Below are 10,881 nucleotides of genomic sequence, written 5' to 3'. Positions count from 1 at the left end.
CCGGCTCCACCGCTCCCTCGGCGGCGCGGGGCGGGGAACGCGCCGGGAGGTAACTGGAGCCCGGGAGCCTGGTCCCCTCACTCGGTCTCTCCTTGGCCCCGTCCCTCCAGCACACACGGAGCTCTGGGGAATGGTAACGGGACCCGGGAGCTGCTCACTGGGGAACTGAAACCGGATCTCAGAAAGCACACTGGAGGGAAGGGCCGGGAGCCTGCAGAGCTGCACCCTTAAGTGAGGGGACCGAGCGAGATTCAAGGCGAGCGCGGGAGCAGGTGCTCTCCGCCACGCCCCCCGAACGCCCGGAGGGCAGGCTGCTCACAGGTATTGAGCTGCAGCGGCGGCCCAAGGGCCTGCTTGGAACTTGGCTGAAGCCAGCATCGCAGCTGCCCTCTGAGCCCTGAGCTGGCAGAAGGTAAGGGTAGGGATCCTGGGGGGTAACGTGGCAGTGGAGCCATTCCTTGTACAGAGGGAGACAGTATTCCCACAAAAGTTACATCCCGGGCCCGGTTATGATTGTTTGGGCTTACGTATATTCTTCTGAAACGTGCCTCCTGTTGTGCATTTGACGGTAAAACAATTTTTAAAACGTTTAGATTCATGATTTGGCAGGTGTGAATCCATCACCAATTGAGATAGGGGTATGGCGGGGGCGGGGGGCTGAATTCAGCAAATAACTCGTGCATCATGCGTAGCTCCCACATCAAATAAGCTCCTTTAAGCCTAACATCAACCCTGTAAATATTTCCCGTTCTGTGAATGAAGAATGGGGCTCAGTGCGGTTAAGGGACTGAGCTGACCACGGAGTCAGTTATGCTGAAAGGAAATCATCTCTTCCGAAGCCGAATCTCTGGTCTCCCCAATCAGTTCTCTCAACAATCCAGTCCATCCAACATGATCCTCGGGCTACCTCATGTGTTTCTCTACAAAACGGTTTGTTCCTATGTCAAGACACATAAATTGAACTTGGATTGCCAAGAACAGTATGATAATGTATAGGACATTGAGTTAGTGGGCTCATACGCTTTGAGAGTTTTAAATTATTAATATATATATATATATATTCTTAAAGTTATGCAGGGCCTTATAGGCAGCCAATGGCATCAAAGAGGATCATGCAGATCAAGTTGATTTTAAGAAAATATATTAGTATAATTTGGTAGCAAATACAATACAAACTAATTTAAATAAACTCAAGACAGAATGTATTTCCTTCTAAAATCAGAAGATCCAAGAGCACTCTTTTGAGGCAAGATTGAAACCCAAAACTGATGTCCTCAGGGCCCTCCTCTCTCCATCCAACAGGCAAAACAAGAAAATGGAACCAGACGCTGTGTGCAGCTTGGTGTTGTTTTCGTTCTCAGGCAGGATCTCCCAACGGAGACAAAGATGCCCAGCCTCAAAGCCAGCCATCTCAGAGGTCACTAACCCTTCCTGTGGTGAGGACCTGCATATCCAAGCTTGAGTCCGCACTCTCCCTCTGGCGAGATGAAGGCAACAGTGATTGGCCAGACCTGGTTCACCTGCCACCAAATCATATGGACCTGAGAAAAGGGGAGGGAGTAAACCCTCAACAAATGGGTTTACAGAAAACATGTAGCCACCACGAAATATGATCGCTTCCCAACTCTCAAGGAGCTCATAGAGAGGAGGGAAGACAAGGCCTACAGATGTGGGAAGTTAAGTAGAAACTATAAAACAACAGTGAATTTGATAATTCTATTGAACACTATTGATTTAGATATCTGCCAGGCACTGTTTTCAGTGAATATAAAATACATATATAAAGATATATATGTTTACATATATACATACATGTACACAAATGCATCATATATCATGTGTCTATGGTTTTCCTTTACAATGATCTTACAAGAGAGATAATTTTATTTTCCTTTTAGACATGAGGAACTGAGGCCAAGGGAGGTTAAGATCACACTCTTAGAAAGTAGCAGAGGCTGGATTAGAACCCAGGTCTGACTGCAGAGTCTTCAGGAACTGCTATGCTGATTTTACATGGGAAGTACCAAGTGAGAAGAGCAAACAAATAAATAAATGCTAATGCTGTGCATTCATGTATGGCCCTTACTTTTCATACCAGATATTATTAGGACATAAAATTATATGGAGCAAATTTTTAGCTGATGAAATAACTTTGTATGTTGCCATTCTATATGCTTCATGGCTTTTCAATTGCTCCAGAATCCTCCTCTCCTGCTCAGGTAATGAATAGCTCCTGCTCTTCTTCATTCCACAAACTTCCTCTTGGCCCAGCCTCAGCTCCTCACCAATATCTATGGCCCTGACTTTGAGAATGTCCTGGCTTTGAGAAGCCCTGGGTGAACCATGAAGAATACTCAGACTCTGCAAATTCCATTCGCAGAAAGACTGAAATTGGGTCTTGTGAGATATAAGCAGAGGTTGTAAGGTTCTGAGATGAATAAAGAGATGAAGCCAGGCATGGATATAAACAATGCATTGTGCAATCCTGCACACCATGGAGTGAACTTTAATGATCCTCAAGTTAGTAATTACAAAAAGAGTTTAGTGTTTACATTTCATGTTTATTAAATAGCCAGACTTAATTTCTTATTCAGCTTATCACAGCATGAATAGAAACATCTTATAATATACTAGTATTAAGAAGTTACATAAAAGAACATAGTTGCAACACAAAGACATTCATGCCCAGCAAATTCCTAAATCAATATTTCCTGTCCCATGGGGCCTCCTGGGCAGAAGACAATGAATAATTTGCCTTGATTGAGTAACACTAGAAGATTCTAGGCCTGGGTTCCATTTTCGTGTTTTGCCTGTTGGATGGGTAAATATTGCCTGTGGTGTGATATTTTCCCATTTGTTATCCAACAGTTTAGCAAGCTTTGGAGTAGCCAGTGAAAATGTGTTCTGCAGAGACCAATAATACCAATATTATTAGACAGCTCTGCCTTATAAAAATTCTAACTGAATTGTCAGGGGCTATTAGGTATATGGTAGTGAATGAAGTTGGCAATTGTTAGTATATAATCAACCAGTCATTCATTCTGATTATTTGCACTATTAAGACAAAATATTTTTACTCTTCAATGAATTGTGTATAACAAGCATTATTTATCACAAAATTAATTGAATTGGAGATAACCTTTCTAAGACCCTTGGAGCAATTAGTGCAATAGATTATGTTCTTAGCTTCCTTATGAAAATAGGTGTCAGAGTGATATCATAAGAAAGAGAAAAATGAGTATAATTTTTTTTTAATTCTTTCCTTCCATTTTAAAAGCAATGGATTTTGCAAGAATGAGTTTTTCTTGAGATGTCTGTCTCTAAATGCCTGATGGCCATCATGTGTTGACTATTTCTGTAGCTCAGCTAAGGCACCAGTAACAATGCTTTACCTCCTGAAGAGAGTTCTGTGGATCATCAGCCTTTTGAAAGGTCCTTATTTACACCTGTTTTATAAGTAAGACTACAGCTCTCCGTAATGAATCAGCTAGACTTCCTTATACTGGATCACTCTATGAATTCTAATGACCTACCTTGATTACGTTTCTTGAAAAGGACTTGAATCATGAACTGAGTGTCTCTTTAAAAAATAAAAATAAACAAACCAACTATAAGCAAGGAAACTGTTCCAATGATGTTGCATAAGAGTTGATCAATAGCTGGATGCTTTTTCCTCATTGTGTGATCTCCTTCTCTGAAGCACATTAGGGCCCATGAGCACTGAACACTAGTACTAGGTCCTACTCAGCACAGCAGTAGGTCCTCTCACCACTAGGTTACAATGACAGATTTAAGAAGGCATCCAATGGCAATGATCAGGGAAAATCTCAAGCAAGCTATTATCCAAGGATAGCTGCTGGACTGAGGTGAGGTTGCAATCAAGAGTTCTCTTTTTACTCCTACTCCCTTTCCCCACGCTCATGCATTCTTCTTCTACAGCTCATGTATATCCCTTTACTTGGAGAAGTGACTTCGAGATAGAGAGAAAACTGATATTTGGCACCAGATATCTACACTAATAAAAGAGAAACGTGGTAATTGGCATACGACCAATTGGCTAATCAGCGAGATATGCAAATTAACTGTCAGCCAAGATGGCCGCCGGCAGCCAGGCAGCTTGAAACTAACATGAGGCTTGGTTGCCTCAGTGACGGAGGACTCCAACATTCCCTGCCTGCCGCTGCAGGCCTCTGAGCCAGCAGTTTGAAACATTTTAACAAATACCAGCAGATTCGCAACATTGTAAGCAAAGGTCAGAAACCTACTTTCAGCCGCTGAGGCCTAAGAGCTGGAGCCAAGCCTCAGAGCTAAAGCTGGCCCAGAATAAAAAAAAAAAAAGGAAAAAAGGAGCGGTTGGGAGCTTCAGTCCCCCCCAGCCTGAAAACAGCCCTCAGCCCCTCACCCAGACTGGCCAGGCACCCCAGGACACCCTTCAGGGCAACCCAGCCGGCCCCTACCCATGCACCAGACCTCTATCCTATATAGTAAAAGGGTAATATGCCTCCCAGCACCAGGATCAGCAGAGCCGTGAGGCCTCCCAGCACCGGGATCAGCGTGACAGGGAGCAGCGCCCAAATCCCCTGATCGCCCTGCGGCTCTGTGTGTGACAGGGTGTGGCACCCCAACCCCCGCCCCCACGGGCCCTGCTCTGTGTGTGACGGGGTAGAGCCAGAACCTCCCCATCGGCCCTGCCCTGAGTGTGACAGTGGCAGCGCCCCAACCCCTGATTGGCCCTGCTCTGTGGGTGACAAGGGGCGGTGCCCCAACCGGCTGATCCGCCCTGCTCTGTGTGTGACAGGGGGCGGTGCCCCAACTCCCCTATCGGCCCTGCTCTTCGCATGACGGTTAGGAGCCCCAACCCCCCTGATAGACCCTGCTGTGTGCGTGACAGGCTGGCGCTGCAACCTCCCCATCGACCCTGCCTTGAGTGTGACAGGGGGCAGTGCCCCAACCCCTCAATCGGCCCTACCCTGAGCGTGACTGAGGGTGGTATCGCAACCTCCCAATCCGCCCTGCTCTGTGCATGACGGGGCGGCGCCCAAACTCCCCAATCGGCCCTGCTCTGAGCCCGACCAGGGGCTGCACCTAGGGATTGGGCCTGCCCTCTGCCACCCGGGAGCAGGCCTAAGTCAGCAGGTCGTTATCTCCCGAGGGGTCCCAGACTGTGAGAGGGCACAGGCCAGGCTGAGGGACCCCCACCCTCCCCGCCGAGTGCACAAATTTTTGTGCACCAGGCCTCTAGTCAGTATATAAAAGGATTTCAGGCAGAACCAGTAGACTAGAGCTGGATACATTGATGTTCCTGCCACTTACCAGCTCCAGAGTCTTACTTATGCAGGCGTCCCTGTGCTCCTTTATGAAATAGGATGATATGCTTATTTTAAGGTGTAACATACAAAACATACCCAATGCAGAGGAGGCAAAATATATTGCCCGCCTTCACCTTTTATGCCATGTACTACCATTTCTAAATGCCACTTGTTTTCACTGGGCTTGACATTACTTGCAAAAAGAAACAAATCAAATAATGCTTGGAAGCTACATATAATCATTTTCATCAACCATTTCGAAAGCCCAAGTATAACAAGCTCCATAATGAAGGTACTACACACATAGCCCAAATAGTACAACCTGTATTATATTTTACAGTCCACACATCATTTACTTTGATGCTCAAAAACTAATCCTGAGACATAGTGGTCTAGTACCTGAGAGTCATAGAATTACAGAGCTGAAGGGGGCCTTGGAGATTATTCATAAAATCTCCTCATTTTATGTTTGAGTTAATGAAAAACTGGAAAGGTCAGGTGACCAGCAAAAATTAAGACCCAGATACCCTGGTTTATACTAGTAGTCCAATGCTTTCATTACTTCCCTGTCTGCCTGGTAACCGAATTGAAAACAAGGATCTATACTGGCAAAAGCCTTTGAACTTTCATTGGGCCAAGAGGTGATGGTAAAGAGTTCATTATTCTATCTATTCCAGAACTTCCAATTTAAACTGAAGATTCTGAACCCTTGCTCTTGCTACAATTGTAAATCTCAGAAAGATTTTGTAAGTATTAGAATGACTATTACAGAAAATAGAAAACCATTAAAGGACTTTAAGCAGGACGGCGACATGATCAGATTTGTGCATGGTGGAATACAGAGGATCTGGGAGACAGACCAAGGCCTCTGCTTAGTTTATTCCTTCCATCATTCATATCTCTATCCCACAGTGCTTACTCTATACCTATAATCTGTTGAGCGTACAGTGATCACAAAGCTTAGATTCTAGTGAGAAAGGGATGATAAAAGACTAACCAAATGAACAAAATGTTTGCAGATTGTGATAAGGTGTAATGAAGGGTATTAACTGCAGGCTGTGTGATAGGGAATATTGGGGGAAATGAGAACCTGTTTAGATTGAATGAACATGTTTAGATTGAATGAACAAGAGAAAAAAAACTTTGTGCAAAACTTAGAGAAAAAGGAACAGCAATTGCAAATATTCCTGAGACTGGTGTGTTTTAGGAATTAAGAGAAAACCAGTTTGGTCTGTGCATTAAGGAGCCAGGAGAAAGAGGCTGGGAATAAGTTGAAGAGATTGTCTACAAGAATGGCCTCCTAAAGGACCTAGGAAGGATGAATTCGAAAGATCTTTCAGAATTTGTGACAGATCAAAAATGGCAAGTTTTTAGGAGGCATCAAGAAAGACTCAGTTTCTAGTTGAGAGGCGACATTATTAATTAAAGCTAGAAAATCTTGGAAAGGGGTGTAGGGAGAGTGAGGAAAGAAAGTTAAGTTCAGTTTGAAACACTTGGAGTTCTTGTGCCTGCAAAGCACTCATGCAGAGGTATTCAGTTAGCTGCAAACACGAGTCTGAAGCATAGGAGGGTCTGAAGACCAGGTATGTAAATTTAGGAGTCATACATTTGGATTTAAACTCATCAGAATGAAAGGTATCATCCAAAAAAGAAATTTAGAATAAAAAGGCAATGGGGCTTAGACTAGAACCCTGGAAAATGCTAATATTTAAGAAGAGAGAGGCCCAGAGAAGTTACACATCCATATGATGATGCATTATTAATTACAAATCATTATTCTTATTCTGTACAAGGTATTATCAATGTGAAGGATGTGAGAAGAAAGCGTGCTACTACCCTAGTGGAAACACAATGGTAGAGAACAGGAAATTGAATGTTAAGAATGGCAAGCATGACACTTTCACTTTCACTGAAATAGATAGGCTTCATTGGAGCATAACATAGGATATAAGGGTATAAAGATATGGGAGGAAGGAAATGATGGAGGGTGATGATTGAGAGACAGCTGTTATAGCTGGACCAAGGAGCATGGATCTGCTTCACCAAAAAAATATCCTCTAGATGCTTGAGCAAAGGAATAATATGCATAAAATAGCATTTGATGATCATTATCCTGACATCTTCATGTACAAAGAATTAGAGTTGAAAGTTGGGAAGGATCCCAAAGAAGAATGTTGGAATAAATAATATAAAAGTAAATTCAAGTGAAATATCCTCTATGTATATAGTCATGGAATATTCCCACATGTACATATGCTTATCTGAAGTAGTGGACTATGATTGCTTAATGCCCAGTCCTACTATTCTATTCCATGCCTGGAAAGTGGGGGAGTACCATGTGACTTGGGGTCTAGTCAAGCAAACTGAAAGCATACCCTATCTCAAATAGAAGGCGTTAAATAAAAGAAATTAATTACACTGTGATGGAGAAGCTAAAAAGTCAAACAGGGAATGGCAAGGCAACTGAGAGATTAGCCACAGCAGGAAGCTGCCGCTTTCTCTAAGGTTGGCTGGATGCAGGGAAGAGGTAGTGTTAGCAGAACCCAGACGCTGGGCAGCCTGGCAGGAGCTAAAACTATAGTAGGGACTTCCGTGCAGAAGCTGGGAGCACGGAGAGAGGGGTTGTCCAGAGGAGAACTGGAACTATAAGGAGTTGTAGTCATGAAAACACAACCAGAGGAGTGACAGAGAAAGAGAGTGCCAAACCCACCCCTGGATCCCTTTCTCCTGCCCTCCATGCTTCCATCTATGTTTCACACTAACAGGAAGGGAGCTGGGGAATAAATACACAACCACATATTGGCCCATAGCTGATCTCTTAAAGGTGCATTATGCAGGTCAAATCCACGGGAAGGCACAAGGCAAGGGAGTCCAATGAAACTCTTGGAGTGGAGGAAGAGAGTAAAGAGTAGAGAGTAGTCACCATGAATAATGTACCTTCAAGGTTTGCAATGGTGTGGACTATAGACTGCCCTTCTTGACATTTTACCCATTTACAGTTGGTCCCATTGAGCAAGTTTGCTTGAGGCACAAAGGTTTTCCAGTCTTTTTGTTGTAACTTGAACCCTCAAAACACATGACTTTCTCTAGATAAGGAAGCCCTTTGATACTGTTGAAGCAGATAGGCTTTTACTAGACTATTACGAATTGCTAGGGATGCTTGAAATGTTTCACCTATTCTCCTGATGTCAGTTTTTGTTGTGCAGAGTAACCATGCTTTCATGTAAAACATCTCGTGGTATTATCATTAGAATAAGAACACTGATTTGAAAGGACTATTTTTGTATTCCACTTGGCATTTCCTTTGTTATTTTTCCTAAGTGTTGCTATCATATATATTTTTACATAAATCATATTATTATATTAAGTATATTTTAAACATTAAACTAAAGTCAGGTGCTAGATCATGTCACGGAATATGTAGTATCAGATTTATGAGCAACTTATGAATGGCATAAGTTTATGAGATAGCTGTAAAACCTGTAAACTTATTAATTTATATAAGTTTATGAGGCTGGTAATTGGAAACGTGGCTTCCCAAATTTGTGTTCTTAGGCCCAAACTGATAGTGGGTATCAGTGAAGAAAATATGTGGAAAATCAAATCTTACTTTTAGATTTCTTTTCTTAAGATCTTTCCAATAGTTTGAGCCCTCACATCAACATACTTTCCATTTTAAAATGTGCCACTTTTCAAGATTACCCAGGAGTAGAAGTCATGCTGCCTCTTTCTAGGTTGTTGTCCAGTACAGAGGTGTCCAGTATATTTAATATCATCTCACCTCTCCCTAGCATCTCCAAGAAAACATCTTTCATCTCTGGACAGTTAACATCAGGGTGCTTTGAGCAACACAATCAGTATAAAATAATGCATCAAAGGTCTGCTTCTTCCATTTCCAAATGCGGGACACTTGTGATGACTATTTGTTAATGGCAAACATCACCAGATGTTAGACCGTGGTCCTTGAGTTTTGGCTAAGAAAGAATTCAGAGTCAAGACTCAAATATAAGTACAAGTTTATTTAGAAAGTCACAGAAGTAGAAGTGAGCCAGTGGGCTGTGTGGGCTCAGGAAACAAGTTACAGAGGCAAAAGAAGGGCCTTGGAGCTTAGGTGAATGAAAGCAAAGGTATGCACCTTGAGGGAAGAAAGGTGAAGGAAAGTACATGAGAGAGAGCCACTCTAAGTCCTCTGTCTTAAGGAACTTTATCTGGAGGTCTCCGGAAGGATCTCAATAAAATATTCATCAGCTTCCCAGGTGTGTCCCTTCCAGGTCTTGGTCTCTACTGATTGCTTGGCAACAAGGCAGGGTGTCATTAATAATCCCAAGTGGTCTTGATGTCAGCCATAGGGTCACTCTGCCTGGTCTTGCTGCTTTTCTGGGCCTGGAGCTGAAACACAATTGAGGCCTAGATGTTATCTCCAGGGCTTAATACTTAAGTGAGTGGTGTGCAAGGGCTTGTAGGGGAATGGTATAACTCTTCTAAGGGGGTCTATCACATGACCAGGGACAGTGCCAGGGGAGGAAAGGTCAACAGAGGGCCTGAATCAAGTGACCAGTGAATCAGGGTCTAAACCAAGATATGCAAAGGTAGGCAGGGTCATCCTGGAGGTGAGGTCCCACCTTACAATTGTCAGTTGGTAGGCACCTGGGGCTTTCCGCCCTGACCTTTTGTACCTAGGCTATTGTTCCTACTCGGCTTGCTAACTGCCTACTATTTCATATTGACTTAGAAAATTTCCCCAAACATTAGGGGGAAAAAGGACACACACACACACGCACACACACACACACACACACACACACAAATCAGCTTTACAAAGGAGGGAATTTTGAAGATACTGAAGAATGACAGGAAAGTACCTCTGAGTTAAACTAAGCAATTCAGAACAAAAACATGAGATCAGAGTCAGTAAAAGCAAACCCAAAATCATAATTTGTGAAGGGCTGGCTAATGAGCATCCAGATTAAGTTTCAATCAAGAGGTTAAAGAATGGCTGCTTCCGGAACCTGGCAATTAGCATGTTTAAAGCTGTGAGACAATGACTTTAGCATATCCAAGAGAAGAATGTGTTAAAGGAAAACGCTCTCAGTGGCAGAATGAGGAAAAAGAAGGGACCAACAACTTAGCCTGTCAATCCCCAACACTGCTGGAGAAAGAGGTGCCCTCACTAGAAGATTCCAGTCATCTCTGGTGCTTTCCTCCCTGGAGAAAGACATATTTCAAGCACTCTTAGCTGAAGAGCCCTTCATTAAGACAACCTAATTCCCATTTGTTTGTGCTTAATATTCACCAGGCAATCTTGACTGTAGGTTACATTTCCATCTGTCTTCCTCAGGGTGAAAATGTGAGATCCAAATACAACTTCATGAAGGTCCAGTCTGAGTGCCACCTTGAGCCCAGTGTGTCCATGAAGGCTGCCGGATGGCTGTGTCCCAACCTGGGCTCTGTCACTACTACCTGTGAAATCTTGGGCAAGTTACTCAACTTTTCTGTGTTTTAGTTTCCTTGCCTTAAGGGGAATTAAGAGTAGAATCTGTGGACTTTTTAGTATTGTGATGATAACTGACAT

General features: G+C 43.3%; 1 long non-coding RNA gene across 1 annotated transcript in view; it reads left to right on the top strand.

Annotated features, from left to right (window-relative positions):
* Positions 1 to 6: 6 nt before the first annotated feature.
* Positions 7 to 10,881, top strand: part of LOC107182409 — a 45,520-nt gene continuing 34,645 nt past the window's right edge. The window contains exon 1 of the long non-coding RNA XR_001513125.1: positions 7 to 412. This is a non-coding gene — a long non-coding RNA (uncharacterized LOC107182409). The remainder of the gene's footprint in view (positions 413 to 10,881) is intronic.

Source organism: Myotis davidii, unplaced genomic scaffold (genome assembly GCF_000327345.1).
Source record: "Myotis davidii unplaced genomic scaffold, ASM32734v1 scaffold394, whole genome shotgun sequence".
Taxonomy (NCBI): domain Eukaryota; kingdom Metazoa; phylum Chordata; class Mammalia; order Chiroptera; family Vespertilionidae; genus Myotis; species Myotis davidii.
Note: the sequence above shows the minus strand (reverse complement) of the source record. Positions and strands in the feature narration are given on the sequence as shown.